The sequence below is a fragment of the Triturus cristatus genome, chromosome 9, assembly GCF_964204655.1.
Source record: "Triturus cristatus chromosome 9, aTriCri1.1, whole genome shotgun sequence".
Classification (NCBI taxonomy): domain Eukaryota; kingdom Metazoa; phylum Chordata; class Amphibia; order Caudata; family Salamandridae; genus Triturus; species Triturus cristatus.
The window spans coordinates 37407141-37434662 of NC_140592.1; the positions used below are offsets into that span (position 1 = coordinate 37407141).

At 44.6% G+C, this 27522-nt stretch overlaps 1 protein-coding gene across 1 annotated transcript in view; it reads left to right on the forward strand.

Moving 5' to 3' along the window:
• LOC146797324 (G protein-coupled receptor 22-like) overlaps positions 1-27522 on the forward strand; it is a 1041243-nt gene that overhangs the window by 388486 nt on the left and 625235 nt on the right. Inside the window, exon 2 of the mRNA XM_085624334.1 lies at positions 7716-7799. The gene's annotated coding sequence lies outside the window, so the exon portion shown is untranslated. The remainder of the gene's footprint in view (positions 1-7715; positions 7800-27522) is intronic.

A 27522-nucleotide genomic window follows, 5' to 3' on the forward strand; every position in this document is an offset into this window, starting at 1 on the left:
GCTTTGAGCCATCTACACCTCAGACCCCACTGGAGCAGCTGTCCTGTGTTCTTTTCCTTGACCCCTTCACTGCAAGGCCATCACCCTGAGAGTGGGGAGGGAGTGACGTAAGAGAAGCCTTCCTGGGGGTGTGTGTATTTGCATTGGCCTCACTGTGAGGCAACCTTTATTAAGCTTTTATTAAACTAGAGAGAAGGTGGCGTTACAGCCAAACCTGCTGACTTTGGAAGTGGGAAACCAGGTTCTAGTCCCGGCGTAAGCTCAACAGCCTGTGATTCTGGGCAAATCCCTTATTCTCCCAGTGCTGAAGTAAACATGACTTTGATCTTGTGTGGAGTAACTGGTGCTCATGTAAGTCGCTCCAATGCCCTAGTACCGAGTTCACCCCCTGTAAAAGTATAAACAAGCAATTAGAAAAACTGGCAGTTTATTCATGTTATAAGATTCTGCACGGGCCAGAGCATGGTAATTAGAGAGCGCTCTTTATATATTAAAATATCCACATTCTTTTATAACATGGCTTTTCTGTCTTTGTTCAGTTTAGCTCTTATTCACGGATGGATAAAGCAGCTTTGGAACACATTTGAAAGTGCTTTCACGTTAAGTTGACTGTTTAAGATACATAGGGGCATATGTATCAAATAGTGTATTTGCAATTCTCAAATAGCGATTTTTAGGGAATCGCTATTGGAGAATCGCAAACGAGATGTAACGAATAATTCGCAAATGCTTTGGGATTCCTTGGCATTCCTTAATTGCGCTTAGCAAATTGCTAATCGCAATTAGGGAATACCTTCCCATTCATTCCTATGGGCTAGGAGGCCCATAGGAATGAGTGGGAAGACATTCTCAATTTGCGATTCACAATTTGAGAATCGCAAAATGAGAATGCAATTTCAAGGGTGCCAGGGTGTCAAAAGGACACCCTGTTGCACCCCTGAAATATGTATGTGCGCACATGTGGCACACAGACATGCCCTAGGGGCATGTCTGTGCGTCACATGGCACTTTGAAAAATGCCAAAAAGTGAATGTTTCAAAGAAATCGCAAATTACCACCAACTTTAAGTTGGTGGTAATTTGCGATTCCTTACAGCCAAATTGCACTTTTTCGGTGCTTCATACATTGCTTTTAAGGAATCGCAATTTACGATTCCTTAAATGCAATCGCAAAACTGAGAATCGCAAATTTTGAGATTCTCTAATTTGCGATGCCCTTTTGGGATGATACATCCCAAAAGGCCTTTTCCCGTTCGCAAACGGGCCAATTCTGAGAATCGGCCCATTTGCGAACGGGAAAAGGTCTTGATACATATGCCCCTGGCTGATTAGAGGAAAAAATACAGACTTTCAGTGATTGTCTTCATTTTCGCACCAACCATATTAAAATACAGGTCACATTAGTAAAACAAGCATTTACAATGCAATGGTCTCGGCAATATTATAGGTAGAGCTATTGGTATTGCTCATTATTTTTTTATCATTTTTGTATCCCTAAATAAATGGCATTGTCATTTCTATTGGCAGTAGCTTTTTTTTTTTCATATGTGATGCCTATTGCATTAGCAGAGAGAGAGTGAGGTAGTGAGATAGAGAGAGAGTGAGGTATAGAAATAGAGAGTGAGGTAGTGAGAGAGAGTGAGGTAGATAGAGTGAGGTAGTGAGATAGAGAGAGTGAGGTAGTGAGAGAGTGAGGTAGTGAGATAGTGAGAGAGTGAGGTAGTGAAAGAGTGAGGTAGTGAAAGAGTGAGGTAGTGAAAGAGTGAGGTAGTGAAAGAGTGAGGTAGTGAAAGAGTGAGGTAGTGAGGGAGAGGGATGTTGTGTTGTGAGGTAGTGATATATAAGCATAGAGTGATGTTGTGATGTAGTGAGATAGAGAGAGAGGAAGTGAAAGAGAGAGTCAAAGTGAGTTAGTGAGATAGAAAGAGTGAGGTAGTGAGATAGAGAGTGATTGAGGTAGTGAGTGAGAGAGAGAGAAGTTGTGGGATAGTGAGGTAGTGAGATAGAGTGGAGTAGTGAGGTAGAGAGTGTTATGGAAAACACAAATTATCTAAGGTGAAGATAAATATAAACGGGACCTGCAGCGTGGACTTAGATGGCCATAAGGATTTTTAACGTAGTTGTTGACGACTTAATCAGTATTGTAGAGCACGTCATCTGAGTTCACGTATCTGCATGTATCGCGCCAAAGAACATTCTTGAAGTGTTTGCAGAGAACAGCGCTTCTTCGTTCAAGACCTCTTCAGTTTAAAGTTATTTATGTGGCAGCCGGGAACAGAGGGCCACAGTTCCACAAGCTCTCAACGAAAAGCGCGCGCAAGACACAAACGACGTCAAGATAACAAATACAATACATTGTGCGGGATTACCATAGCTCCTATGACCAGAGACTGCAACTCCTAAGCGCTGTACAGACAGAGCAATAAAGTGTCATGCTCAGTGAATGATAGAAATGCTACAACCTCAAAAGGTATAAATAAAAACTATACCCAACTGAAACCTACTGTGTGTATACTTGTGAACACCCGATGTAAGGAGATAGAGAGGGGATAGTAAGAAAGATAAGTAATGGGCTTGTACCCTGTTTTAACGAGAGTGATTGCCCTGAACTGTCTCTTAAAAGTGTAGCATGGACTCTGCTTTAAACTGCATTATTCATCACTGGAAAGTAAACACATTGCCTTCTATAAAGGTTGTCATATAAAGATGTGATAATGTTATGTATTTCGGATGTGGTGATCTATACCTTGATGTAAAGTCCAATGCATGAGGACATCTCGATGGTGAATAGTTCACGCATAAAATAGAGGTGGATGTAGTAATAATTTGTGGTAAGGTCAGGTCAATAATGAAGGATACTGCAATAGAAAAGAAACTGCTTAATGTTTGAGAGATGGCTACATGATGGGTCTATAACGATTAATGGAACAGAATTCACCATTTGTTCTAAAGGATGTAAGAAAAAGATTAAAGGCCCCTAATACTTACATCGTATATTTTTATTTATGTCTGTGTAGATAAAATTGACATACTGGTGTCTCTTGATAAAAAGAAGGAGCCAGAAATAGGACGATACTGCAAAAAGAAATGAAGGCCACTCAATGCTTCCTTCACATTACGTAATGAATTAACAAAATTACCTGGAGTTGCTATAAGTATATTTAAATGTAAGCCGGAAAAGAAGCCGAAAAAGACTGAGGATTTCAAAAAAGTATGAAAATTATACTTACATCAGAATTCAGACGATGTATATGATATAGGATAAATCTAGGAAATAAAGAAAAACACGGAAAACAATATGACAACCTGCTAGTGAGGGAAATCGGTGTATACATACGATATCACAAAAAGATGTGATGAAACTGGTGAATATGTGGAAACGTAATGGGGATGCGGTGGAGCGACGAAGGGGCAGTAAACAATGATACCCGGTCTATTACCCTCGTCACTCAATGTGTTACATATGAGTGAACCCGCCCACAGAATCAGGGTTCAAAACTACAGAGTTGAAATCTAAATAGGTGTACATGCAACACAAAAGCTGCATAAGTGAAACTCTGTAATATGTTACGGCACGATGGCTAACATGGTAGAATACTGAGCTCTAAAATATATATGTATGCGTGATGGGACAAATGGGCGAACGCTATAGAGGGACTCTGTCTCCTAGATCGGAGGCGTCCAATATTGCTATTCAGCGATAAAAATCTATGTAAATAGTAAGTTAGCGCTGTCTTATTGTAGACTTACTTGAGAATTGCAACATGTGCGCCCGATAACATAATCCTCCTCACGCTTCGATAACCGACGCTGCAACGGCTTCCGCATTATGACATCTTCCTGTATGTCACATGTTAGAATGTGGCCAATCTGGGCCAGTCTCTACGATGTCAACAAAAACTTTAATCGTTCCGTGCGGGCAATCCCCAGCAGTCTCTAACAATGTGGAAAATGCATGGAGCGTGCGGTGTGACCCTCGATTGATTAATATTGCCAGATAAATGTTCTAATAAACAAAAAGGAAAGTATCCAAAAAAGTGGAATACTATAGATAACCATAAATACAGTGGCGTGATCAGGCAAAGACGTATGAATATAAAGAGGGTATCTAAACAATAATATGAAACAAACATCCAAGGGTCTCTCCAGAGGCAGCTCGGTGCCAGCTCCAGCACCAGTCCCTACAGATGGCAGGCTCCGAGACTGGAGGGCGCTCGGCGACTCACTCTTTCTGAGTAACGTGGATCCCCAGTTGCCGTCGGCGAAGTAAAACAGCCAGAGAGCGGCGTGCTCTTTGTTTTCAAACGTAATGGGGATGCGGTGGAGCGACGAAGGGGCAGTAAACAATGATACCCGGTCTATTACCCTCGTCACTCAATGTGTTACATATGAGTGAACCCGCCCACAGAATCAGGGTTCAAAACTACAGAGTTGAAATCTAAATAGGTGTACATGCAACACAAAAGCTGCATAAGTGAAACTCTGTAATATGTTAGGGCACGATGACTAACATTGGTAGAATACTGAGCTCAAAAATATATATGTATGCGCGATGGGACAAATGGGCGAACGCTATAGAGGGACTCTGTCTCCTAGATAGGAGGCGTCCAATATTGCTATTCAGCGATAAAAATCTATGTAAATAGTAAGTTAGCGCTGTCTTATTGTAGCCTTACTTGAGAATTGCAACATGTGCGCCCGATAACATAATCCTCCTCACGCTTCGATAACCGACGCTGCAACGGCTTCCGCATTATGACATCTTCCTGTATGTCACATGTTAGAATGTGGCCAATCTGGGCCAGTCTCTACGATGTCAACAAAAACTTTAATCGTTCCGTGCGGGCAATCCCCAGCAGTCTCTAACAATGTGGAAAATGCATGGAGCGTGCGGTGTGACCCTCGATTGATTAATATTGCCAGATAAATGTTCTAATAAACAAAAAGGAAAGTATCCAAAAAAGTGGAATACTATAGATAACCATAAATACAGTGGCGTGATCAGGCAAAGACGTATGAATATAAAGAGGGTATCTAAACAATAATATGAAACAAACATCCAAGGGTCTCTCCAGAGGCAGCTCGGTGCCAGCTCCAGCACCAGTCCCTACAGATGGCAGGCTCCGAGACTGGAGGGCGCTCGACGACTCACTCTTTCTGAGTAACGTGGATCCCCAGTTGCCGTCGGCGAAGTAAAACAGCCAGAGAGCGGCGTGCTCTTTGTTTTCAAACGTAATGGGGATGCGGTGGAGCGACGAAGGGGCAGTAAACAATGATACCCGGTCTATTACCCTCGTCACTCAATGTGTTACATATGAGTGAACCCGCCCACAGAATCAGGGTTCAAAACTACAGAGTTGAAATCTAAATAGGTGTACATGCAACACAAAAGCTGCATAAGTGAAACTCTGTAATATGTTACGGCACGATGGCTAACATGGTAGAATACTGAGCTCTAAAATATATATGTATGCGCGATGGGACAAATGGGTGAACGCTATAGAGGGACTCTGTCTCCTAGATCGGAGGCGTCCAATATTGCTATTCAGCGATAAAAATCTATGTAAATAGTAAGTTAGCACTGTCTTATTGTAGACTTACTTGAGAATTGCAACATGTGCGCCCGATAACATAATCCTCCTCACGCTTCGATAACCGACGCTGCAACGGCTTCCGCATTATGACATCTTCCTGTATGTCACATGTTAGAATGTGGCCAATCTGGGCCAGTCTCTACGATGTCAACAAAAACTTTAATCGTTCCGTGCGGGCAATCCCCAGCAGTCTCGAACAATGTGGAAAATGCATGGAGCGTGCGGTGTGACCCTCGATTGATTAATATTGCCAGATAAATGTTCTAATAAACAAAAAGGAAAGTATCCAAAAAAGTGGAATACTATAGATAACCATAAATACAGTGGCGTGATCAGGGAAAGACGTATGAATATAAAGAGGGTATCTAAACAATAATATGAAACAAACATCCAAGGGTCTCTCCAGAGGCAGCTCGGTGCCAGCTCCAGCACCAGTCCCTACAGATGGCAGGCTCCGAGACTGGAGGGCGCTCGGCGACTCAATCTTTCTGAGTAACGTGGATCCCCAGTTGCCGTCGGCGAAGTAAAACAGCCAGAGAGCGGCGTGCTCTTTGTTTTCAGTCTCTCCAGGCAACGTAAACAAGGAGATCAGGTGAGGGAGCAACGCCGGGACACCACCGCCTTTCTCCGAGGCACAGCAGAAAATGCCTCGGAGAAAGGGAGTGTCCTTTTCGGATTGGGGGGCGTGTTTTGCTGTTGTCTCCTCCCTGAGACTTCTCGCAAAAAACACGCCCCCCGATCCGAAAAGGACGGGGCTTCAACGGAGTGACTGGACCTCTTCTCCAGTGGCTGGCCAGCATTTAAGAGGCCAGCCAATGGAGAACAGGAGAGAAGAGGGGCGGGTGCAAGCCCCTCTTCTCAAAGTCACTCCAACTCATTAAATCTCGGAGCGAGACTGCGCAAGCGCAGCCTTTCGCAGCCGAGACCTAAAAAACGGGCAGGTGGCCACTCCAGCCAGCTCAGGTATTGTGTCCCTTGGGCCATTTTATTTCACCTCGTCCACTGTTATCACCAATCCTACTGATTCTATAGGCTTTAACCCCTTCCATGCGGGGCGGATTCCCCCGCGGTGCTGACTGATGTCTGCGCGGGCGTGGTCATGACGGAACGGTTCCGTCATGAGCACAGCTCAACCGTGGCTCATGACGGAACCGTTCCGTCATGAGCACCGAAGGGGTTAAAATGCTTAGGTACCAAACATTTCTCTAAGAATGATTCCAATAACACCAACCAATGGATGGTTCATGAAAAGGGCACAATCAGCGAATGTGGGCCACTGTTTTGGGACTGCCCGGGTCATATTGCGATCCCAATCCGACCCTGGGAAGGTGTTCCATGGATGGAGCGTGGGTGGTCCCACGCATCCACCCACGCTTTTTGCACAGTCTCTATTTACTAAGACTAGTAAACCTGGGAATACGTCTAAATTGTGCACCTTGCTGATAGAGGCGCAGGGAGGATATATACCTTGATTTATTCTCCTTGTTTCCTCTTTCTAAGTGGGCCGCGGAACCTCGAAGGGTTGTTTTTGTGCAGCGAGGTGCCCCTTCCAGCACAAAAGCAATCCTGCCTGAAATGCACACACCCTTGCCCCATGGCGCAAGGGTCCCTACCTTGGCGTAGGTGGCACTCAGTGCGCCAGCGCAGGGAGAGCGCAGTAATGCACCAATTCCCATGGGATGTGGTGTCTTCCTGCCCCCTCCATCCGAGCTCCCGGCTCGCCCTGGCAACAGACTGACCCTCCTTGCAGTTTCAATCAGTGCAGCCTCATGAGTTAGCAATGACCGCCAAGGCTTGTTTACTGCATGTCTCCCAGACCGGGGCCATCTGTGCATGAAAAGTACATGGTAGAACCTTTGGGACCACTCAAGATCGGCTTTTGCTCACCTCTTCAGTGTCTGCCAGTGGCGTCACACAGCCCCCCCCGCGGGGCTGGGGGGGGGGGGGGGACTTAAGGGCCGTCTTCCACCCCCTTCAGACTGTTTCCACTCTTTGCACTTTTAGTATGGATTGATTTACCATTTTTGTGTAGTGCAAACATTAATGCTATAAAGGATTTTACTACTAAAATGTTATATTCATGAATGTAATATTTAAAGGATTGTGTTTTTTTAACTTTCAGAGCAAAGGACACATTTCTCTGCAAGTTCTATCTACTGATGTCGACACACAGGCGGAGCCTTCACTGCTCTACAGAACCCGACATGTAAGTCTTTTTTATGAATTTATTTAATGATAATTCTATAGAAGGCCCGGGAGGGCTGTGTTTAGGGATTTTGGCGATTGGTGTAGGAGCTCTGTAAAGATCTGTTGGTGTAGCGCCAAGAAGCATACATAATGGTTCGTTAGCACAATGAGGGCAATCGAGATGCCTCTATGACGGGCATCGAAAAATGGGTGCATTACAGGCACTTTGTGCTGAGGGAAAAGTGAAACTGGCAATAAGGTAAAAGATAAATAAACACATCAGTGAACCGAAAGGGGAATCCTGTCCGATCACCAGAGCGCAAGCTTAAAATAGCAAGCATTGGCAAAGCCAATAGGTCTTGCCTGTGAGAGCGATTTATGGGTGAAGCCAACAAATTAACAGGGAGACCGAGCCAGAGGCCAGCCAAGGGTCTGGCTCGGGTCTTGGAGCCCATGCACGAGCCGAGCCCTGAAAATATTTGGGATATAAATCATACAACACATATCATGTAAAATATGATAAAGTCTCTTTAAAATTAAAAAAGTGCATTTCTTTAACATGTTGAAGCTTTGGCATTAATACATCACATTATAAGATTGCCCTGAGAAGTACTTATTTAAGTGACAGTTTTAAAACAGAAATCATTAGTGAAATAAGAGGTAAGACAGCGGTCATATGAACTCGTGCCCCAGAATATATAGAGCAACAGTACAGCTTATTGAATCAAACACAATAGGTTTTTGGCTTTCTGAACGCACATGTTTGAAAGCGCTTTCATGTGCCATCAAGACGGTAAAAGAGTTTCAGTGAAATAAAATATTTGCCTAAAATCACACAATTTAGGAGGGGAAACCACAATGTATCCACATGTTTTGGTTTCATTTTGTACCAGATAGGTAGTTAATGGTTATCTCTTTGTATTCCTTTATGCTAAGCCTTTGTTTTGACCTCTGTGCTATTTTCTGAAGTTTCTATTTAGCGAGAACTCGGCCCCCAGCTATGGGAGCACTTTCCATTAGCAACATTTACATTACACGGGGCACCATTCATCATTTATAGGATGGGGAGGTTAAGGGATTTGCCCAGAATCACAGGATGTTGAGCTGACTCAGAGACTCAAACCTAGCTCCCAGGTTCTGAAGTCCGCAATTCTGGCCGTAACGTATTACCCAGGCACAGGGAGGGAGGTGGGCACAAGGCACAAGAAAGCTCGGCTCGTCATGGGCTCCAGACAGTGCTTAATTTGTGCTGGTGCTTTCCGGTGTTCAGCACCGGCACTTAATTGCCAGCACCGGGGCTTATTACTGTCTGCTACATGGTAATGGTGTCTGCCAATTTAGGTACGAGCATAAAAACTTCCGTTTATTTTTTCATTTTCAATTTCCAATTATTAGTATTTGCCTCCAAAGCCATTCTTGTAGCTTTGGAGGCCTGTGATAGTATGAACTGTCACACTTTTAGTAGTGTGATGATTAGAAGTGTGTTGGTACGGTCATTGGTAGAGCTGCCAGGGGAACGGATTGTGCACGCTCTAGTGTCCTCCTGTCGAAGGCCCTGGCATTACGTTTTTTACAAATTAAGCACTGGCTCCAGGTTCCAACAGGACCTTGAGCCGAGCAGGAGCTAGGCTTCAGGCTCGAGCCTGGCCTGAACTTTCAGTGGCTCACCCACCACTAGATATTTTGGCAAAGCCAATAGCGAGAATGTGCTTAAAAAAGGTGGTGCAAAACAGTGCGACGATTGGGGGAAAAGCAACGGGAAAAGAGGGCAGACGGGAAGAAGCTTGACAGAGAGAAGGGGAGGGCAGCACAAGGACGAGAGTGATGAATGTGCAGCAGGGGCTGAAGAAAAGAAGACCCCAGCGAGACCACAGCGAGGGATCAACGTGGAGCACGGGTGGGAGACGCACACAGAGAAGAAAGTCACCAGGGTCGGTGCGGGGGGGGGGGAAGGAAGCAAACATTGGCATGCACATTACGGGGGTGGAGGGAGGGAAGTGCTGGAGAATGAGAGCCGGAAATTGCACATGTACATGCACTTTAGTAGAGTGCTTAAAAAAAGAAAGTAGCACCTAACAAAGGAGCAGTGGAAGGACACAAGCAATAGGTTCATGCACCAGGAGAGGGGCAAATCCAAGAAGAGGAAGTGAAGCCCATACATGCTTACAAATTAGAAGCAAGTAAATTAGAGCGACAGTGAGGCCAACCAACGATAAGCAATGGGCGGGCTCTAAGTCCACTGTAAGCTAACGAAATGTCTTGCAACAGACAGGTGTTAGGCAAGACCTAAAAAGGTTAACTGGTGTTCTTTTCTTTTGCCAGGTTGCTTCAATGTCGTTATTTACGTTTTTTAATAAATATTTGCACAGTATGAATGTGAAAGTACAAGTTCTCCTTTGGTTGCACTCAACTATTCCATTTTGGCTTTGAACGAGTGCTTTATTCCTTTTGGTATATTTGTTACTAGGGCTGTCACATCTTTCATGTTACACTCCGGAAGGTTTATCTCTTTATTCATCGTTCATGACCATGAGTAAGTGTACTCTGCCTCACTATTATCACGCGCTCCTCCCCGTGTGACACTGTGTTACGCTCACTGCCATGGGCTTATTCCGCCATTTTAGGTTGGGGAGCCGGTTATTGCCCTGAGGTGAGGGTGCAGCGAGTGCTCATTTCAGCGCGGGCGCTCACTGTACCAGTTTTGTCGGGATAAGAGCAGTTCCTTAACTAGTCTCTGGTAGACAAGCAACATTTGATGTATTTTCAATACACTGCGTGGGTGTCCGCTCCACTGTATTCTTTCTTCATTGTAGAACAAAATAAGGTCTTTTACCGATGTAAAAAATATTTTAACAATGCTTCTTTTGTATTTTTTGATATTACAAGCTTCAAAGAGTGTGACAGATTTGGAAAGGTCGCTTCTTCTAACTTCATCGGGTTATTTTGTTGAAAACCTCGTCAAGTTTCTGGCATTGACAACGTTTATTTAGGGGTGAGTCATGAAATCCCCCACTACATGAAACCCTGCTCGCTTATCTGAGCAAGCCCGGCTCCTAGTTGTAAGGGTTAAGGGCCTAATTACGACTTTGGCAGTGTGGGAGCGGGCCGCCACATCACTGCCCGCTCCCACACTGCCAAGGTTTCACCGCCGCCCGCCAGATTACGAGTTCCCTCGTAGTCTAGCGGGTGCTGCCTTGGCGATCCCGCGGCAGTGCAGTTCTAAGGCTCATATGTGAGCGTTAGAACTGCAGTGCCGAGGGAGCGCCAAAAAAGCCTGTTCCTGCACAGAATGGAATGTGCAGTCCATGCCGTGGAGGAACAAGAGTGCATGCACACAGGGAGGTACAGCATGTGCCCCTCTGCATGCACCCGCATGCACACGGGCCCCAGGGGGCCCTGTAGGGCACCCTACATTCTTGACTACCCCACTTTTCACGGCAGGCTCACCGCTGTGAAAAGTGTGGACGTCTGGAAAGTCGTAATATTTTTGGCAGTGCCGCAGCGACACCGCCAGCATATTGCTGCCCCAGACCACCGCGCCAACGCCGAGGTATCGCGGATCCCTGGCGGTTGTGGCAGTTCCATGGCGGTTGGACTGTCAACGTTGTAATACAGTGGTCGGCCCACGGGGCGGCAGTAGCCGCACCACCACCTATGCGCCACTTTGAGTTTGGCGGTCTATAGACCTCCAAACTCATAACTAGGCCCTAAGTCCGATGAGCCGTATTCCTCTCTCAGTGCAAGACTGTAGTTTCAGAAGTGGGTGTGGTTCAGTGGCAAAACATTAGCCCCGCGCTCCCTGCGGTGCTCCAAGTGGTGCCCTCCAGCACTGGCACGGGTGGCGGTCCCCTGGCCTGGGAGCTCCTGACTGGGCCCGAGGGCCTCCATGGACTTTGCAGGGGGGAGGGGGGGTCTCAAGTTAAACTACGCCACTGGCACAGTTGTAAACTGTAACCAGGTGAACCCCCAGGATCCCATTCCAGCCTCATTGTGAGAGGGATTTCCTACATGTACGTGAAAGAGAAAAATCAAGTGAATGAAGTGTCACCGAGAAAATCAGATGTGAGCTGAGTGTCACTGAGTGTCACAAATGAGAGAAGAAAGGGTATTGGCTCCTTCGATGGTTCAGCAAAACATGATTCATCAAAGTCCGACAATTATGCGACATGTTTTGAATACAAGGTTTGTGCAAAATTTACATTAATTGCTTTTGTGTAATTGTGTGAAATTTAGGCAAAGTTTTGCAAAATATTAAAAAAAGACTCATAATTACACGAAATGCGAAACAGTCATTTTGTACTATATTTTAAGTAAGCCTGGGCAAAGCACTACGCTACGCTCGCGTAGTTTGCGAAGTTCGCGCTACTTCGCACTACGCGAATTGCACGTAGCACAGTGCGAACACGCGTACCATATTGTTGCGTAGTGCTGCGGTCATTTTTTGCTTGCTTGCGGTCCTCAACGTCAAGTTGGCGACCGGGAGCAAGCAAAATGACATCCTGGCGAGACTTTTTCCTTGTTCACGATCAGCAACTCAAGTTGGCGATCGCGAGCATGGAAAATAAACCTCCCGGCGAGATTCCCACGCGAGGAGGTCAGGTTTCTCATTGCGAGTGGTCGCGTATGCTCGCGACCGCTCGCGATGAGAAACTACCAGTTCGCGTTGAGAAAGCTGCCGCTCGAGTAAAAATCTACTCGAGCAGCAGAAAACTACAGCTCGCACTGTGCAAGATGCCATTTTCAATGATTGCACAGTGCCGGTTGCTTGTCCGCACTGTGCAATCATTGAAAACAACATCTGGCACAGTGTGAACAAGGTACTACACAGTTCGCGAAGTGCTATGCGTAGCTCGCGTAGTGCAAACTGCACTTTGCATAGCTTCGCGAAGTGCTACTTCGCGAACTACACCCAGGGTTAATTTTAAGATCAAAATGTGTCTTTGCGTCATTTTTTGACACGAGTACTGATTTTACACAAATAAACGTAGTGCAAAATAACAGCAGCATTTGCGGTTTGTACCACAAATGTCACATTTGCTGTACATTTTTACGGCAAACGGTATGTAATTATGCAAACTGGCAGTATTTAGTCACATCATATAATTATCGGTATTTCGCATAACAAGCATAACGTGAAATTCCCAAAGGTTTTGATAGAAATGCAGAAAACATTGAACTTTATAACGTATCATTAAAGCTCCCAGTTTTTCACTTTTACTGATTTTTACAGATAAATAACCCTGAAAACTATTTCCCTGTTCGTATCTATTTTTAAATATGCATAAAAATGGAAAAGACATATTTTTTTCACTGACTTGTAAAACTCCCAGTGAAAACCGCTATGCAATTACCTCGGACTGTGATGTTGAAAAGTAAAAAAGAAAAAAAAGGGAATAACATTTGTTGATAGAGCTTAAATAGCTGCGGGTTTGGACATGTGTAGGCACTGCTACACTCTTGGTGTCACGTGGGTTCACTGATGGATCATACAAGTACTTACAGTATTAAAACCCACCAGGCACTCATGCATTGGTGCACTTTATCGATTAATGACATGCGGAAGTATACTAGTTGCAGCTCAATGGATAAACAAATGAAAATAGAAGAAAATAAATATAGATTTACACAGACTGAAATGACAACAAAAGAAAAATTACCATCAAACCTGGAGCCGAATTTATACTATACGTGTGCATGTATCATGTACGGACAACAGCTGCGCCCTCCCTCTCGGTGATAAGCAAAGAATGGCGTTCACAATCACTACCCAACAGAAAGACCAATTCACTAAAGGACCTGATTACGAGTTCGGCTGTCCCAAGAACGCTGTTGTGTCGGTGGCGGTCCGACCGCCCGATTACAAGCATGGCGGTCGGACCGCCATGAGTCCGTCACCACCGCCAGGATCTTGGACCCACGGTGGTGGGGAAAATGGCAGGCCATGGAGGCGGAGCCGATGCCTGCACCACCCTGGTGATCACCACCTGCCTTTCCACTGACCTTTTCATGGCAGGGAAAGGACCCCAAACAGTGCCCTAGGGTATTTTAGCCCTTTCGGATTGTCGCTGGGGCCACATGTTGCCCCCCCCTTGCCAGCACTGTTGTGCGCACACTGTGTGCCATGCACGACATGGTGCATGGCAACAGTGAACCCGGCGTGCAAGTGGCATGTGCTTCAGGCTCTCTTTATGAGTTGAAGCATGCCACCGCCGTGCCACCGCCCGGCACTAGTGTCCTAATACGGCGGTCGGGATGCTGCTGGCTTGGCGGCATTCTCCTGTCTGCTGTAGCAGTAGTATGGCAGTCAGACCACGGAACACTGTGAGCCTGCAATCCGTGTATAAAACCCCATCTCTTATTTACTTGTTACAGGCGACTAGTGATGCCTCTAGTCGCCTGTTCTAAAGAAGTGGTATAGCTGCTCAACTGTAATATGTTATTACAACTGAGTTCTGAGCCACAATGCCTGATGCCAGAGCCAGCATTCAGGGTGAAAGGCAGGTCACAGAGCTTAAACAGGAAGAGGAAACCTAGTTTGTATCCCTTCTGATTTGTTTTTCTAAAAATAAAAAGTGATATACAGAAAGGGGCTGGTTATGGAAATGTGTTTATTTTTTCACTTTTTAGGCAATTATAGACAAGATAGCATTTATCTACTAGTTTCTACACATTTTGTGCTGCAGCTTATTAAATTGTGATTTACATTAAACTGATACTAATACATTTTTGCAACAAGTAACTCAGGGGCAGATTTACAAGCCCCTTGCACCACTTTTGCGCCACTTTTAACATGGGAAAAGTGCCGCAAAAGTGGCACAAGGGGCTTGTAAATATGCCCCTCAATGCTTTTGGGTGTGCGTATTTTGCACTACAGATTCGACTTGTATTTTTTATGGTTCCAAACATTTTTCCCTTTGATATGTAAAAGAAACACACCGAGGATGTAAATGGCTAGTGGGAAAAGTGGTAGTGTTACCAAGTAATGTAAAGAATAAAGTATCCTCTGCTGTACATTATTGAGACATTGCAAGTCACCTCGGAGTTCCATGACCTTATAAATAGACTTAGCCTTCTGCCTCGCTCCTTTATGTGTCCGGGACTCCTCTATGATCGCCAATATCTTCTTTATAGTGCACCAAAGATGGTACTTATCACATTATTTTGAAAAGGTCAACTTAGCCTTACTAAACCTGAGGGAGAGGAACCGCCACTCCTGTCCTTATAGAAAGTGCCGTGTTATACATAAAAACAGTCAGACAGTCAGTCAGTCAAAAAACTTTTATTTCGGTATAATACCATAAAAAGACATAAATACATATTTACAATAAAATTAATAGAAGATGAACATTTGCATGTAATACAATCCATCAAGAATTAAGAACATGTTTTACAAATTAGATGAACATTTAAAACACAATTGAATACATTATTAAAAAAACAAAGTGATAGCAATGAAGATGTAGACACATAGAACGACATCCCATCCTTAGACAAATCTCATGCCTGAAAGCACTTTCGCTGCAACGGTAAATTCACCTCAGTAAGAGCAGATTACGGTCTATCGATTTTCAATTTTTTACACCTTGAATACCACATGGAAAGGAGGAATCGTGAACACTATCATGGGGGTAGTATCATATTTGAGGATTCTAAATACCTCCTGATAGTCCCTGAGACCCCTAGACTTGCAGAGTTGGATAATCCATTTTGCTCTTGCCTTGATGTAAAGAGGGCAAAAGAGCACAACATGCAACTCTGTCTCGCAAGTATCGACACACTCTGGACAAAAGGTCGTTGGACAGGGCGCGCTGGACCACCCATGGGTTAAAGCCCTCAGAGGAAGAGAACCGCGTCTGAACTGGATATATAATTTCTTGGCCAATGGAGGCTGGATAACATCCCAAACAATTTCAAAATGGGGACTGATCTTGATATCCAAAAAGGTGATAGTAAGCCTACCCAAGGAAGAATGTAGTAATATTTCCATTCGATAATGCTGAAGAGCCGCGCTCAGCGATTTCTTGGTCTGTAAAGCACAAGACTCCTCTGGTGACGTCCACAGATCCCCCTTACCTAAGTAACAACACAGGTTCTTAATGTGCATTAGCCATGGGATTTTCCCCGTATTCCCTCTTGACAAGAGATCACCAAGGCCCTGCCTGTAGCTCACAAGCTCAGGTGTTGACCAAAGACTTCTCCAGTACAGGAGTGGACGATTTGGGGCAGTCTCATCAATAGGACCCAGACCTAAATCCCATCGCAGGGGGGTTAAGGGGGTACTCATAGGTAATTTCAAAAGCCGCCTAATAAAACTGTTCTCAGTTATAGTTAGAGGGGCAATGCTACAATGGCCCCAGAGCTCTGCACCATATAGCACACCCCCTCTTGCTTGAGATTTATAGATTTACATAGGGGGGCCCAAGGATTTAGATGGAGTGTTATTGAAAACCTTCAAAATACCCCCCACAGATTGTGTCAGCTTCAAATTGGCCTTCGCCAAATGAGACCCCCATTTCATTTTATCATTAAGAGTTACCCCCAGGTAGTCAAATGTAGATACTCGGTCTAGCACTATTCCTTCCATCTGAGGATAAGGACAGTTGGCTGGGCTAGAGCTGAAGACCATGAATTTAGTTTTGGGTAGGTTCAGCTCCAGATTCCTTAGTTTACAAAAGGAGCAGAATGCCTCTAATGTACGCTGGATGCCCATAAAAGATTTTGACAATAAAAGCGTGTCATCCTCGAACATTAGGGCAGGTATCTTTCGCCCTGCTAACCTTGGGAAGTCCAGATTACTAGCACACAATAAATGATCTATCAACCCATTGATGAAAAGAGAAAATAAAGTTGGAGCCAAAACACACCCCTGCCTCACACCCTTTTCAACCGGGAATGAACCCGAAATTTCCCAGCTTCTCCCGTATCTCACCCTTGCATATGTTCCATCATGCATACGCTTAAATAGATGGCACAAATAAGGGGGGGCGCCCATCTCCAATAGTAACGCCCAGAGCTTCTCCCTTTGAACCATGTCAAACGCAGACCGAAGGTCCACGAAAATCAAAAATAGATTGCCAGCTCCAATAGAAACCGTCTTCCAACAGACCAACTGTAATCTGAACAGTTGGTCGATAGTGGCAACTTTTGCTCGAAAGCCGCTTGAAGAGAAGTTAGGATCTGATGTTCCTCCATCCAACTCTGTAATCTTGTTAAGAGCATGCGGGCAAAGAGTTTCTGTAGAACATCTATCAAACTTATAGGGCGATAGTTAGCCGGGTCCAGGGGGGAAGATTTTTTATGGATAGGTATAATTTCAGCTCCTAACCAAGTTTGGGGAATCTCGAGGCACTGCAAAATAGCATTAAAGTAAACCCAAATGTAAGGATCCAAGATTTTTTGTTCGCTTCGATATAAATCACCTGGGATCCTATCAAGGCCCGGAGCTTTCCCCAATGATAAACTACTGAGAGCCAGCTCGATTTCCAAAAGGGTACAGGTTCGGCTCTCCGGGTCCACATGTTCCGGATAAGCCATAGCAATAGCATTTGTTTGGGTTGCTAGGTCTATTCCACAGTCAGAATTACTAAGCGAATAGAGGGGCTTAAAGTGCTTTAGCCACACCTCTTCGCTAAGGTTGGGAATAATTGCAGATGGACTTCCTGCCGAACCAGCTCGAACAAGATTCCAGAATACTCTGAAATCTCGGGCTTCAAGGCCTAGCTTAATACTTGGCCACCTCGAGTCCTCCCACTCGGATTTTGCCTCCTTCATCAGGTTTTTATAGTTATCCCTCGCCAATCTAATGCTTGACTGGGTGACCAACTTTACTTCCTTAATCAAAGCACTCTTAGCCAACCTACAACTTTTGTTGTACCAGTGATCATTCTTGATAATCCTAGGCCTCTGTGTGGTAGTACTATAAAAATAACCGGCCATGGAGCTAAGGAGTTTATTGTGAATAGACTGCAGGCCCCGGAGATAATGCTGGAATGAATCTCCATTAAGACTCAAGAGGTGGGAAACCTCTGCTAAAGAACAGGCAACATGGCGGTATAATTCCGCCAGCTTAGCCTCTTCATTCTCAATTTTTGCCCACCTAATGCGTCTGCCACCTGCCGCTAGAACCAAATTCACACTACTCGTTGTTACTAAACCCCTAGAAACACTACGACCACCGATATTATCTGCTAGTTCTAGTGTCAGTAAATTGTGATCACTGTCAACCCTAGGGATGACAGAGAAAGCTCCCAGATAGCCCCAAAAATCCACGTTCACCAGAATATAATCAATTGTTCAACAATTCCCATGTCTATTAAAAGTGTGTGAACCCGGGACATCGGGAAAGAGTCTGCCATTACAGGCCCTAAGAGAATGTAAAATAACTAACTTGTTAATCTCAAGGGCCCAAGGCAATAAACATTTTTGCGGGTACATAATACAGTCTGGGATTGTACAATTTGCGTCCTCATCTGAGGTCACTGAAGGTATCCCAAGAAGGGGTTCAAAATGACAATTAAGATCTGCTCCTATAATTTTATGAGACGTTAGGGGAAGAGAATGTAAAAGAGCATCTAAGGCCCCCAAAATCGATAAGCCCAACTGGAGGGGATAAGGACGTAAGTAGACATTAAGTACTACCAACGAATAGCCAGCAGAGAAGTTAAGCACTAAGCATAAAATATCTGGGCACTGAGTATCAATGGTCTTAACTGAACATCCAAGATGAGAAGCAACCCAGATGGCTAACCCCCCCGAAGGTCTTCCCCCTGACTCCTTGGACCGCTGGTGTATGGAAAGACGTATAACCTACCCTCACTGGGATGGACCGTAGCCAAGTTTCCTGAAACAAACATATATCATAACTATCCATAAGCTCTCCCCACTCTGGATTGGGGAGTTTAGACCCCAGTCAAGCCACATTCCAAGACCCTACTAAGGATCTACGTGTCGCTGCTTGAGAGGAACACTCCTCAAAAAGTGCACAGGCAACAGAGGAGGGAGATGCTACTGGGTCTAGAATACCTGACTCTATTATCCCTCGTGCTGGGCTGTTACTTTGGGAGGATAGGGGAATAACTATTGCTCCTAACTCAGTTCCATATACCAAATTGTGAGGGGCTGTCTCCGTACTACAGCCATCCATTACCTGACCCCCTTTCACATTCATAGCCCTTCCTTCAACGTGCCTCAATGGTGGTGGTCAATCCACAGAACTAAGTGCATTAAATGAATTGGCGGCCGGAATATTATAGTCATATTCCTGGCTGTCTTGATGGAAATAGGATAGATCCGAGGGCCTTGGAATTCGGGGATGCATATAAAAATACCCCAGATGACAGGTATTGATAGAGCCTGCTTTAGTCGACCCTCCATAATCCAATATATGACCAACTACTCTTGGATCCCTGAAGTTAATTATAACACAATCCCCGCAAATATCTTTAGGTCTGGTCCCCAACCAACAAACTCTCCGCACAAACAAAATCTCTCCCAAACCTACTCCATTCAGAGGTCTATGGTTACTTAGCCAACAGATAACTTTATTTTTTAATTCGTAGTAGGATTCCCCCCTATCACTGGGCAATGGAGGTACTCCCGTAAGCACCACCACGTAAGACGAAGCTTCGGGGGGTAACTGCGGATAGGAAGGAGATTTAATCAGGCCATTTTTACCAAAATTCATAAGCGGATTAGGTTGAAGCCTACCCGCCCCCAGACCCCGTGTACCGAGAGCCTTTGGGATAGAAGGTTGTTCGCAGGGGGCCGGACCAGTAGCAGCTCGGGGGAGGTTAAGACAGATAGATGGACCGGGAGCATTTGGGGGTTGAGTTGACATCAACGAGGGCAGCTAGACTGGGTCCTGTGTGGTAGGTTGTTGAGAAGTACAAGAAACCCGTGGGGTGACTTTACTATTCATGTCAGATGCTCCCAAACCCCCCAAGCAGCAGGATCATGTAGAGCAGAATTTAGCTGGGTTTTCCCTGCACCTTTATTATTAATCAGTGTTACTAGTCTGTCGATCCTGGTCGAGAGATTTAAAATGGGCATTTAAAGTCTGCTCTATGTGTGCCTGTAAATCAATTATTAGATGGGTAACCCACACAGGCGGGCCCGAGGTTACTGGATGGGGAACAGAATCCGGATGACCAGGAATAGATAAAAAGGCGTTGTAAATTTTAACAGTTTTTTTGGCGAGCTTCTTTTTCTTAGTCCGTGCTCGCGGTTTATGTGCCACTGGAGATACCATGGAAAATGTAAGCAGAGCAGCCTCTACTGGCGCGTTCTCATCAAGTGGAATCTGGGCACATGGTAAATGCGTAAAAGAAGGCAACATAAACAACATAGCATCCGCCTCATCCTGAGTTACTATGTCTACAGAACAATCGTCTAAAGACGGTGCAGGGGGAATGGCAGGGGTGATTGATAGCCGCCTTTCAGTGTTTTCAATAGCTGATGCCATCACCCCAATGGTTTTCTGGAGCATTTTGTCAATAGCTGTGAGGCTCGGGAGGGGCGGGTTCGAAGTTGCTAATTGCCTAGTCATTGGGCGTGCGATGGTGGGCTTACAAAGTTTCCCCATAATTTATTCACTAGGAGCATAAAAACAAAATCGGAAATCCGCATAAACCGATTGATTTTACCAGATTTAGGGCCAACTTATCATACATGACCAGTACATGAATATTATCTGTACATAATCTGGACATTGGCACTGTCAGAATAATCCCCGGCAAGTTACAGATCACCCGTATGTCCTTGTCATATATGTGAAGTGTGGTCTGAGTTCATCTATTCCTTGGATAACTCCAATAATATCAGAGTGGCAGCTTCGTCCCCATCCAACATCTCTAGATGTAATTGTGCATCTCTTACAAAGCCAGCTCAGTGTCATGACACAGACTAAAGCCTCATTAAAGATCCCCCATACTTTTATCCCTATTATAGACCCTTACCTCCTGCTTGGCTGATAACTTGTCCAGATGGGACTAAAAGACTATAATGGCAATGACTTACACAAGTTACCTCCACTGGCTCCCAATCGAGAAGAGGGTCACCTTCATGCTCTTCATCCACACCTACAAATACCTCAACAACATCGGACCCAAATACCTCAACGAGAGATTCTCCTCCCACTTACACAAAAGGAACCTCCGCTCCTCCGACCTCACCCTGGCAGAGGTCCCTCGCATCCGCAGACACAGAGCAGGCGGGAGAGCCTTCTCCTGCATCGCAGTCAAGACCTGGAACGAGCTCCCTGTGAAGATCAGACGCTCCCCAACCCTGCACACGTTCAGGAAGGACCTCAAGACCTGGAACGAGCTCCCTGTGACCATCAGACGCTCCCTGACCCTGCACACGTTCCGGAAGGACCTCAAGACCTGGAACGAGCTCCCTGTGAACATCAGACGCTCCCCGACCCTGCACACATTCAGGAAGGACCTCAAGACCTGGAACGAGCTCCCTGTGAACATCAGACACTCCCCGACCCTGCACACGTTCAGGAAGGACCTCCAGACCTGGAACGAGCTCCCTGTGAACATCAGACGCTCCCGACCCTGCACACGTTCAGGAAGGACCTCAAGACCTGGAACGAGCTTCCTGTGAACATCAGACGCTCCCCGACCCTGCACACATTCAGGAAGGACCTCCAGACCTGGAACGAGCTCCCTGTGAAAATCAGACGCTCCCCGACCCTGCACACGTTCAGGAAGGACCTCAAGAATTGGAACGAGCTCCCTGTGACCATCAGACGCTCCCCGACCCTGCACACATTCAGGAAGGACCTCAAGACCTGGAACGAGCTCCCTGTTACCATCAGATGCTCCCCGACCCTGCACACGTTCAGGAAGGACCTCAAGACCTGGAACGAGCTCCCTGTGGACATCAGACGCTCCCCGACCCTGCACACATTCAGGAAGGACCTCAAGACCTGGAACGAGCTCCCTGTGAACATCAGATGCTCCCCGACCCTGCACACGTTCAGGAAGGACCTCAAGACCTGGAACGAGCTCCCTGTGAACATCAGACGCTCCCCGACCCTGCACACGTTCAGGAAGGACCTCAAGACCTGGAACGAGCTCCCTGTGACCATCAGACGCTCCCCGACCCTGCACACATTCAGGAAGGACCTCAAGACCTGGAACGAGCTCCCTGTGAACATCAGACGCTCCCCGACCCTGCACACGTTCAGGAAGGACCTCAAGACCTGGCTCTTCGGCTGATCTGGAGCTGACCCGCCCCCCCCCCCCCAGTGCCTTGAGACCCTCACGGGTGAGTAGCGCCTTTATAAGCCCCTGATTGATTGATTGATTGATTGAAGTTACAATTATAAAATATTCTATGTTTCTCAAAAAAACATCAAGAAAGCTAATTCAGAATTCTAAAAATATCAATAATTAAGGGCTAGATTATGGAATATCTAGTCATAAATTACTAGTATCAAACTGCAGCCAGTATTTTTGTAACCAGTAAACATTTTAAGGAACTGACCTATAAGGAAATATGTCAGTTCTCAAAAATCTGAATCATAGTGGGTCGGAATCCAATCTACCTGATGAATATGAATGAGGTTGCCCACAAATTGCGATTCAATAGGAATGGAGGGAATCAGAGGGATGGTGGCCTGCTGGGGTCAGCAGACCAACATGTCTGTGGTTGCTTTTTAATAAAGCAAACGTTTTAAAAAATGAAATGCAGTCATTTAAAGAGAGAAGTTTACTTCTTTTTTTGTTTAAGAGTTGCCTACTCTTAAACAAACTTTTTATTAACTTTCCCTTTTAGAAATGTCTTACCATCTCCTTTGAAGTGTCTAAAATATCACTGTTTTGCAACCGGATTTTGGTTGCTAAACATTGATATACAAGAGATCTATTGGGTATTTGGGAAAGACGCCTACAATACGCTCTTTCCAGGCACCAAATCAGTTTCTATTAGGAATCCAATTTTTGTGTCGAAAAAACTTTTCAGATTCCTGAAATGGGATTAGTAGATAAGAAAAAGCATTTTACCAGCCGCATACGCCGAATTTGATCATTAAAATGCTTTGTACATCAACACCACTAATTTATTTAGAAGTCAGTCAGTGAGTAATTAGCATCATTTCTTTGTTTTGAAATGGAAATGTTGCTGCCTCGTTAGTTTGTCTCGTCTGTCTCGCCTTCCTTCATTTGCATGCAGCTACATTTGATTGATTTCTATAGACCCTTTTAATGCTAAATAATAAAAAAAGGAGCTTGAAACAGAACAAATAACTATGTGCAGTAAATATTACCATTTCATTCCAAAAAGAAAATAAATATGTTATGTTATTACAAATTAAAGCATGACTCAGAATTTTACATTTTAGATTGTTTCGTCCTACGCGCTGTATTAGACAGGCACAATATATACTTTTATGAATTTTTAAGGAGTTTTATGAAGCGCTATGTGTCACCTTCTGGCTGCTTCAGGGTGCTTGGATGTTCTGTGGGTTTTTTAGTTGAAGAGTCTGGATGAGCAGTGAGACTTCCGGCCGGAAGCAGGGCTTGACTCCCTTCCGGTAATCTCAGTTGCTACCCTTGTGGGGGCGGGGCCTTCATCAAAGGCCAGTCTAACTCTGGTTCCAGGAGGCTCCTGAAGCAAAGGTGTTGCCTTCTGGCTCGAGATGGCGCTCAGTGACTCCCAGAGTGTAGGGGCGTGAATTCCCAGTCCTTGCCTCAGTGGTTTAGTGGTTGAAAGTTCTTGGAGTCTTGTGGTAGGTGGTGGTGTTCAACAGACCTTTGGGTGGTATGTAGAGGGGCACAAGCTTTCTCAAGCACCCCAGACCTTTGCTTCTGCAGGCCTCCTGGGCAGTGCAGGACCTTAAAGCCTCAGTAGTGGTTCGGAAGCACTTTTAAGGCTGGTTTCACGCTGTGACATTTCAAGAGGTTCCGGAACATTGTGGCTGCTGGTTCCGCTGTCTCGTGCACCCAGTTGGTGCGTGTTTTGAGGCGCCAAGTCCAGTTCACATAGTGGTAGTCCTCTCATCAGCTATGTCCACTCCCTGCCCTTTTAATGGAAATGAAACCCATCCGCCCCTCCCTAGTCCTCTTCCGGTATGTGCAAGTAAGTAACTACTTACTTACTGTATGTGACAGGCTGGTGCTAGGATCCCTCGTGCTGTTTACGCACATCTGGTTTTAAGCTTCAAAGGGGCCTGTAACTTTCACATACCAACCTGTCAGGCAATGCCCAGTTAACGTGGGGGCCTCATGGCTAGCCCCCTAGCCACGCCCCAAATACTTATAATGCATGTGTTTATCAATACAGAACATCAAATAACCTCACACTGCCTGCAACTCACCACAACTCCTAAAAGACAACACTACTACTAGTGCTATAGGAAGTATAACATCTAGTAGTACGATTACTACCTGATCTTGTACCGGTACCACTAGCGCCTATGTGCTGTATCAGACTAGTAGTATTACTGCTCCTAACTGCTAGATACAGGACTCAAGCAGTTACCAGCACTGCCACTGAGGAACCAAGATAGCACAACTCCTTTCATTAGTCCAACTACAGAAGGTACAAGCACCACTACGGTTACTCTCCCTAATGCTGCTAAAGGTACTACTACCGCCATCTGTGTGTTACGGGCCCAGGTGTACGGGCCTGTCATTCACAGGTCTGTCTTTCATGTGTTACAGATCCAGGGATAAGGGTCCTTCATTCATGTGTTACAGGCCGAGGTATATGGGTCTGCCAATCATCGGTCCGTCATTCATTAGTTATGGGTCCAGGCATATGGGACGGTCATTCATTTGCAGCAGGCCTAGGTATATGGATCTGTCATTCACAGGTCTGTCATTCATGTGTTACGGGTCCAAGTGTATAAGTCTGTTGTCATTCATGTGTTAAGGGTCTAGATTTTTTTTAGTTCATATTTTAATTGTATATGTTATATATTGTTTGTACAATTGTTGTTAATATTTTTCAATATAATTTTTAATTTGAAGTTCATTATAATGTTTATTTAATTCTTAAGGCCTGATTATGTGTTCAGCGGTGTGGGAGTGAGCTGCCACGACACCGCCCGCTCCCAAAACCGCCAAACAGGGCCACCCGCCAGATTCCGAGTTGAATCGTGATCTGGCCGGCAGGTGGCATGGCGGTCTTGCAGCGGTGCATTAGAGAGGCTCATATGTGAGCCTTAATCTGCACCGCAGCAGGACCACCAATTCACCTTTCTGTATTATATTTTAATTGTGTGTTACTATGTTTGTGGAAGTATAATGTGTGTTTTTAATTAAATGGTCAATTAATAACAAACTGTTAAATTTGAAATTATTTATAATTTTTTTAAGAAAAATTAAAATATGTAATTCCTTTTTGAATATATTATATGTAATTTTTATATTAATAGTTTTACATATTTGGTCAATTAATAGAGTTATTAAAATGTGTAATGTATTTCAAGTGAACTACTTTTCCTACTGTTGCACAAACTGGAGTGGGAATATTCATTTTACCAATTTGGTGTCCAACGCTTTCCGTACTGTTGTACAGACTGGAGTGGGAATAGTATATATGACCCCTTCGGAGTCCAGCGCTTTCCATCTGTTGTACAGACTGAAGTGGGAATAATACATTTGACCCCTTGAGAGTCCAACACGTTTCCTACTGTTGCATAGACTGGAGTGGAATAGTAAATTATACCCCTTCAAAGTCCAACTGCAGTGGAAATAGTATGTCTCGTTTTTTTACAGAGTTTACTATGTTCTTAATATTGTTTTAATATATGTCATATTATTATGTGTTTAATGCTCAAAAAATGTATTAACCGTATATATATATATATATATATATATATATATATATATATATATGTATATATATATATATATATATGTGTGTGTGTGTGCATAATTTTTTTATATTGACAGTAAATATCTTTTTGTACTTTTATTTGTTTTCATTTTTGTTTTTGTTTTATGTGTTTATATATATATATATATATATGATTTTATATTAGTGAATAAAACACACACAAACACACATATATATAATGTAATATATAAATATTAAATGGTAGTAGTTTTTTATAGGTGTGAATATATAAATATACACACATATGTTTTTATGTATGTATTTTTACATACGTATATATTTATTTTTAATGTGACGGGGCCTATTCAGATCTCAGTCGGAAATCCTCCGACCTCAGGTTGGAGGCTTTCCGACCAAGATGGATGGTTTCAATTCCAACCGTCTAATTACAATCTAGGCGGTTGGAATTGAAACCTGATGGTGGTCATTCTGGCTGGATTCCGACTGGCTCAAGTAGCCCGTCGGCCAGTCGGAGACCGGCCTGTATTCCCAATGCACTGCATTTCTGTCGTTGGGATTACGATGCTCGGTTTCCCACAGGCTTTCCTTAGGGAAATGGGACCGCACCATGGGCCTCATTACGATGTCGGTCGGAAAAGCTCTGAACAGCATTTGGAATTTCCTTGCCCGTTTACGACTGAGTCAATACATTTCTGGCCAACCAATTACGATAGAAGGTTACCGTCTGGTCTTTCCGACTCAGTTCTGACCGGCATTTACAGATCAGTCTAAACTGATTCCGACAAGGAGTCATTGGAATTCTTTCCGACCAATATCATAATGAGGCGCATAGTGCGGTTGCATTGTTATTCGTCAGTCGGGACTGCTGACCGGAGGTCGATTAGTCCCGATTCCGCGATGCCTCCGACCGACATCATAATCGGCCCCATAATGTTACTTGCATTTAGGTAAAATACGTTATATCATAGTTATGTATGAAAATGTTTACGTTTTACTATTTTAAACTGTGTATTTATTACAAAACTATATTTTTCTCTTATTTTTAACATAATTAGTGTAAATTATATTTTTAACTTTGTACTTACCTTTATAAGTATAAAAAACCTATATTTGTGTTTCTGGGTATTATGTCACTGATCCGTCATGTCCAATGCAATCCAGACGGAAGTCATGGCCGCAATCTCCTTAGTGTCTGCGTTCTGTAAACTGCGTCTGGTCGCCGTTGGGCTGGGGCGGTGGAACCGACAGAGGTTCCAGAGCAGTTACCCCATCAAGCCCTTTGTCCGTTCTCCATCTATGAATGACTTTTCAAAGACACCAACAAGGTGTCTCCAGATGAAGACCATCTGCGCGGTGGAAGATAGGTTTTCAGGCAGCTCGAGACGCGCTCCCCAGTGTTACTCCTACAATGAGTAGCTATTGCCTCGAAGAAGCTTCCCTGCTCTACACAATGATGTCTGTGCACGTGTCTCATGGCGAGGAGCTGCACCATGGCTACCTTCTGCAGCGAGGGAGCGTGGATTCAGGCATTATGATAGTCAGACCCGACACCAGTAACGCTTGTGGTCTTATGAAGGGTTAAGGATGCGCCTCTGAAGAGGTGGGGCGTACACATCTTCTGACGCGCAGGAGTGCCGGTGCACACTTGTTGTGATGGGGACACTCTCTTCCACATCCTTGGTGCACAAGTGAGAAGGTCTAAAGTTTGGTTGTCACCTTTCTCCACTTGATGAATTTCAGCCATTCATGTCAATATTGTTATGTTGAGTTTTGAAAGAAAGGGTCCCTACATACAAAATATACTTGCTAGACGTAGGGAAAATAACAATATGAAGGAAAAAAAACTAAGCAAGTGTACACAATAGAAAGTGCATACGGGCCACACAACAATTACCTAATACAAATGAATGTGCAATGCTTACAAATCTTAGGCA